Here is a 6,579-nt window from a genome sequence, read left to right as displayed (position 1 = left end):
TTTCTTTTTCTTTCCCTCTCTACAATTTTTCAGAGGAATGATCAAATGAGTAACTCGTTTCCTGTTTTCCGTGTTCCGTGTGTGTTCCTGTAAATTAAATGTTCTTTTGTATCTAGACTCTCTCTCTCTCTCTCTCTCTCTCTCTCTCTCTCTCTCTCTCTCTCTCTCTCTCTCTCTCTCTCTCTCTCTCTCTCTGAATATTTCGTGTTATCTCTAATCTACACATTTCTTTCATCCCACTCTCTCTCTCTCTCTCTCTCTCTCTCTCTCTCTCTCTCTCTCTCTCTCAAAATATACAACTTTTTTTTTAGGAATTGTTATTATTATCATTATTATTGCCAATATCAACAAAGCTGTTTATTTACCTATCTAATTTATGAAAGGAATACGCACGCTTGTATTTGAGTGGGCATGTTTCAAAGTACTTTATGAACGTGTTTATTAGTGCCTAGACTCGAACAATATTTGACAGCATTACCACTGCAGCATTATCTCTAGTGTTAGCGGTAGTGATAGTAGTAGCAGTAGTAATAGTGGTAGTAGTAAAAGGTGTAGTTTTGTTTATATCCATTTATCTATTTTCTTCCATCATTACCATTTCAGTCAATATACAACAAGCTTTCTCCTTTATCTTATCATTACCGCAGCCATTGAAGCTGTTTACTGATTCACATCCTGGCAACGTAAATCTGTCTGACTGTTGTCCATCCTGCACGTGCTGCCCGGACAAAGGATCCCAACGATCGTGTTTATGGATTTCCTTTGCTGCAAACATTTCTCTCCATTCAGATCAAGTACACACACGTCAGGCTCCGTCAGTCCCGCCTCGCATCGCATCTCTCTCTCTCTCTCTCTCTCTCTCTCTCTCTCTCTCTCTCTCTCTCTCTCTCTCTCTCTCTCTCTGTCACTTCCATGTCTCTCTTCTATAAATTAACTGTAGCATCGTATTTTCTTTTTTTGTGCTTCTGTTCCCCTTCAAGTCCAGTTCACTAGTTGCTTTAAATATTCTGAATCTCTCTCTCTCTCTCTCTCTCTCTCTCTCTCTCTCTCTCTCAAAAGATCACAGAAATTATTACCTTCGCTGCCACGAGTGTTTTTCCTATCAGTGATGTAAGAATCTTGTTAATCAGTTGCTGGAACCATAAAAGATTGTAAGTACCAGTAAGTCAAGTAAAGATGCCTCACGATGGTTGGTAATTAAGGAAAGGTGCATCAAATAAGTTAAAGAGGTGAAGTTCTTTTTTTCCAGAAAGATTCTAAAAGGCTTTTCTTGTTTCGTGTCATTTGCTGTTACAAAATCTGCTCGCAACTTTTCACTGGCCACCCACATGCGTCACGATTCCTAAGATTTATTTTTTCATTTATTCACTGACTTTTTCTGATAACGTCCAATACCAGCGGACTATTTTTACCTCGATATCTGCCGTGCTAGTTATCGACAACTCCGCTTTAACTGGCATTGCTTTTATCCTCAAATTACCTCTCATTGCTGGACACGCAGACAAACAGACAAAGAGGCAAACACACACACACACACACACACACACACACACACACACACACACACACAGTAGCTCAGTGGTTAGAGCGCTGGCTTCACAAGCCAGAGGACCGGGGTTCGATTCCCCGGCCGGGTGGAGATATTTGGGTGTGTCTCCTTTCACGTGTAGGTGCTGTTCACCTAGCAGTGAGTAGGTACGGGATGTAAATCGAGGAGCTGTGACCTTGTTGTCCCGGTGTGTGGTGTGTGCCTGGTCTCAGGCCTATCCGAAGATCGGAAATAATGAGCTCTGAGCTCGTTCCGTAGGGTAACGTCTGGCTGTCTCGTCAGAGACTGCAGCAGATCAAACAGTGAAACACGCACACACACACACACACACACACACACACACACACACACACACACACACACACACACACAATTAAGCTTCACTCTTTGACTATTAATGATAGTATGCCATTCATTTAATTAAAGCAGTACGGTGAAGCCTTTTTAAATCACATAACAAACTTATACGCTCATGCCCATCAAAAAGATTAATTTAATTGGCCAAAAATGAATAAATGAATAAATAAATAAATAAATAAATAAAAGAAAAGTAAATCAGCAAAATAGAATTAACTCATACTCACCAGGTTTTAAATGCATAATTCCAGTGAACGCTTGGAATCACAATAGACATTTGCACTGTGACATTTCATAAAGTCTATCTCATACCAACGAAAAGATTAATTTGTCATTCCATTAAACCCAGAACTGATCTTTATTGACCAAAAAACAGACCCACGCGCTGCTTTAGATACACGAACGTAATAAATTCCTTCCCAATCATACAAAGTTGCAATAACACTCAAAGTTTACCGAATAATTAAAGAAATCCGTGTAACTACAGTGAAATATACAATCACATACATTAACATTAACTACACCAATCTAATGACTCTTTTTAAACCGCACTGTAAACAAACAATACAGAATTTCATAAAGTTCATATTAATCTCTTCAATACCAGGACGCGTTATCATATTCTTTCTTCTTACTATTTGGCGATTTTATACAGCTTCAGAAACTTATGTTGAGATTAGAATAGTAAAGACTCTGGCCATTATACTTCTGATCCTTCCTAGTGCAAATAAAATCACATCCAAAAATGAAGGTAAAAATGCGTCCCAGAACTGAAGGGGAGTTTACTAAAAATAATCACACACACGCAAGGTTTCATTTCAAACACACCAATACAACGAAGCCTAAACAAACCAATAACCTTTCCTAAAACAACCTCTGACAAAATCAACTTCGTACTAATTAAAGTGGAGACCTAATACACCCCTTCAATACTGAGAAGCATTTTTCCTTATTTTTTTGTGGGTATAATAAGACAATTTTATTTGGATTAGAAAGGGTATATGGACGTCAGAAGATTAATGAACAAAGTCTTCACTATTCTAAGCCCCACATATGCTTCTGAAGCTGTATAAAATCACCAAATTAGTAATCAGCATGAATATGGAAACGCGGCATGGTATTGAAGGGGTTAACGAGACAAATTGAGGTAAATTGGAACACAAGGACCGGGTTGTGAATCACAGCACACAGAGAACAGATCAGCCAGGCAACCTACCCAATCATTGCCCACGTAAATAATTAAGCGCTGAACTGGCGGAATATTCAGGTAACACAGTCAATCAGGTTTTAATTCCTCCACCGACGTGCCGAACAAGATCACCTGGGTATACCTGACTTAGAAATTTCATGAGCCTTGTGGTGATCTCTCTCTCTCTCTCTCTCTCTCTCTCTCTCTCTCTCTCTCTCTCTCTCTCTCTCTCTCTCACATTGAGTTCCACGCTGTATATAAAGAAGAGAAAATATGCTGAACTGTACATTATTTTCCATTCTACATGCTTTTGGCAGTGGTAGTTTAGCAGATCTCTCTCTCTCTCTCTCTCTCTCTCTCTCTCTCTCTCTCTCTCTCTCTCTCTCTCTCTCTCTCTCTAATTAGCACACCTGATCATTCCATTACAAAAGCAGTAGATACAGGTGAGAGACAATACCTGCCGCTCCAACTCATTAGCAAGAAAAGCCAAGCATACCACTACGCCTGCACACGCACACACACACACACACACACACACACACACACACACACACACACACACACACACACACACACACACACACACACACACACACATGACATTAAGGATAACCCGGCGTGAGAGTTGGCTGGATAGATACGAACGAACATCAAATTACAAAAGGTTACGAATGAATTATAAAAAGAGGAAAAAAAAAATCGTAACCTTTTGAAATTTGTACCGTAAATGTGAAGTTCAGTTTACGAAATGAGCGTAAAGGAATACAAAGAAAGAACGAAAGGTAAAAAAAAAAAAATAAATAAATAAACTCGTAAACTTTAACGTGTTTTGTACAAGAAATGGGACAATTTTTTGTTTTCTTTTTCCCTTTTTTCGACTATAAAGGAGCAAAAGGCAAAAGAATACAAAGGAAGAACAAATAACATCGAAAACAAAAGACAATCAGGGCAAGAAAAGTTAGAGAAAAATAAACTAAACGAAAAAAAAATGTAAAGGAACGAATAGAAATGAACACACACACACACACACACACACACACACACACACACACACACACACACACACACTGGGCAGTATATAATATCTCCTTTAATGCTCTTGAAAATTAATGGTTTACATGCATATTCTAATTTTGTATCGTCTCTCTCTCTCTCTCTCTCTCTCTCTCTCTCTCTCTCTCTCTCTCTCTCTAGCTGTTCATTTACATACTCAATTATTCACGGAAAAGATTATTCGCTATAAATAAGCAGGCGAAGCAAATAAGAGGAGAAAGAAGAGTACCATTTTACCGCCAAGAGGAACAAGAGGAACAAGAGGAGAAAGAGAGACAAGAACAAAAACGACAAGAACAAAAGGAACAACAACAAGAGGGATAAGAGGAACAAGATGAACAAGAAGAACAAAAGGAATGATACAAGATGAACAAGAGGAACAAGAGAAACAAGAAGAACAAGAAAGACAAGAGGAACAAGAGGCACAAGAGAGAGAAGAAGAACAAGAGGAACGAGAAGAAGAACAAGAGGAACGAGAAGAAAGACAACAGATACAAGAACAAGAAAGACAAGAGGAACAAGAGGAACAAGAGGAACAAGAAGAACAAATGGAACAAGAAGAACAAGAGGAACAAGAGAAAGAAGAGGAACAAAAGAAATGATGACCAAGAGAAACAAATGAAATGATGAACAAGAGGAACAAGAAGAACAAGAGGAACAAGAGGAACAAGAGAAACAAGAGGAACAAGAAAAAGAAGAGAAACAAGAAGAACAAGAGAGACAGGATGATCAAGACGGACAAGAGGAACAATACCAAGAGGAACAAGAACAAGAGGAGCAAGAGCCGTGTACCGCCGCGTGGCCAGTGAGCGCAGCCTGGCGGGATTAAGAGAACACAAAAGCAGCAACAATAGAAGTTCGGACGATGTATTAATACTTGTCTGTTCAAGATTTATTCCCGATAGTTCTGGTGTGTGTGTGTGTGTGTGTGTGTGTGTGTGTGTGTGTGTGTGTGTGTGTGTGTGTGTGTGTGTGTGTTTCTCTTTCTCTTTTGTCTGTCTCTCTGTCTGTTTGTCTCTGTCTCTGTCTCTCTTTTTCTTTCTTTCTTTCTTTCTTTCTCTCTCTCTCTCTCTCTCTCTCTCTCTCTCTCTAATATTTTTCTTTCTTACTTTTCTTCCTCTATTTTCTCATTCTTTATCATTTTCGTTCTTATCTTCTTTCTCTCTCTCTCTCTCTCTCTCTCTCTCTCTCTCTCTCTCTCTCTCTCTCTCTCTCTCTCTCTCTCTCTCTCTCTCTCTCATTCCCACAACTATTTCTGTCCGTTTTTAGATTTTTCTTGATAATAGTTGCCAAATAATGATAATTTTTTTTTTTTTTTTTTTTTTTTACATTACAAGGGCACTGGCCAAGGGAAAACAAAGTGTTGGAAAAAAAAAATCCCGCTGGTTGCCAGGCCCTGTTAAGAGGAAAGTAGGAGAAAGAGAAAACAAAAAATCTAAAAGGAGGGCCCAGTTAACGTAAGAGGTGCCTTGACACTCCTCTTTTGAAAGAGTTTAAGTCATAGGCAGGTGGAAATACAGACACAGGTAGAGAGTTCCAGAGTTTACCAGTGTAGGGAATGAAGGAGTGAAGATACTGGTTAACTCTTGCATTAGGAAGATGGACAGAATAGGGATGAGAAGAAGTAGAGAGTCTTGTGCAGCGAGGCCGCAGGAGGGGGAAGGCATGCAGTTAGCAAGTTCAGAAGAGCAGACAGCATGAAAACAGCGGTAGAAGACAGATAAAGATGCAACATTGCGGCGGTGACTTAAAGAATCAAGACAGTCAGTTAGAGGAGAAGAGTTGATAAGACGAAAAGCTTTAGATTCCACCTTGTTTAGTAAAGCTGTGTGTGGATCCCCCAGACATGAGAGCCATACTCCATACACGGGCGGATAAGGCCCTGTACAGAGCAAGCAGCTGGGAGGGAGAGAAAATGGACGAAGACGCCACAGGACACCTAACTTCTTGGAAGCTGATTTAGCAAGAGTAGAGATGTGAAATTTCCAGTTTAGATTTTTAGTGAAGGATAGACCGAGTGTGTTTAATGTAGAGGAGAGGGAAGTTGAGTGTTATTGAAGAAGAGAGGATAGTTGTCTGGAAGGTTATGTCGAGTAGATAGTTGTAGAAATTGAGTTTTTGAGGCATTGAACAAAACCAGGTTTTCTCTGCCCCAATCAGAAACAAGTGAAAGATCAGAAGTTAGGCGTCCTATAGCATCTCGCCTTGAGTCATTTAATTGTTGTTGGGTTGGGCGTCTGTTGAACGCTGTTGAATAATGCAAGGTGGTATCATCAGCATAGGAGTGGATAGGGCATTGAGTCAGATTTAGGAGATCATTGATGAATAATAGAAAGAGAGTGGGTGATAGGACAGAACCCTGTGGAACACCACTGTTGATAGTTTTAGGGAAGAACAGTGACCGTCTACTACAGCAGCAATAGAACGATCG

This window comes from Portunus trituberculatus, chromosome 13 (assembly GCF_017591435.1).
Source record: "Portunus trituberculatus isolate SZX2019 chromosome 13, ASM1759143v1, whole genome shotgun sequence".
Classification (NCBI taxonomy): Eukaryota; Metazoa; Arthropoda; class Malacostraca; order Decapoda; family Portunidae; genus Portunus; species Portunus trituberculatus.
This window is presented reverse-complemented; position numbering follows the sequence as displayed.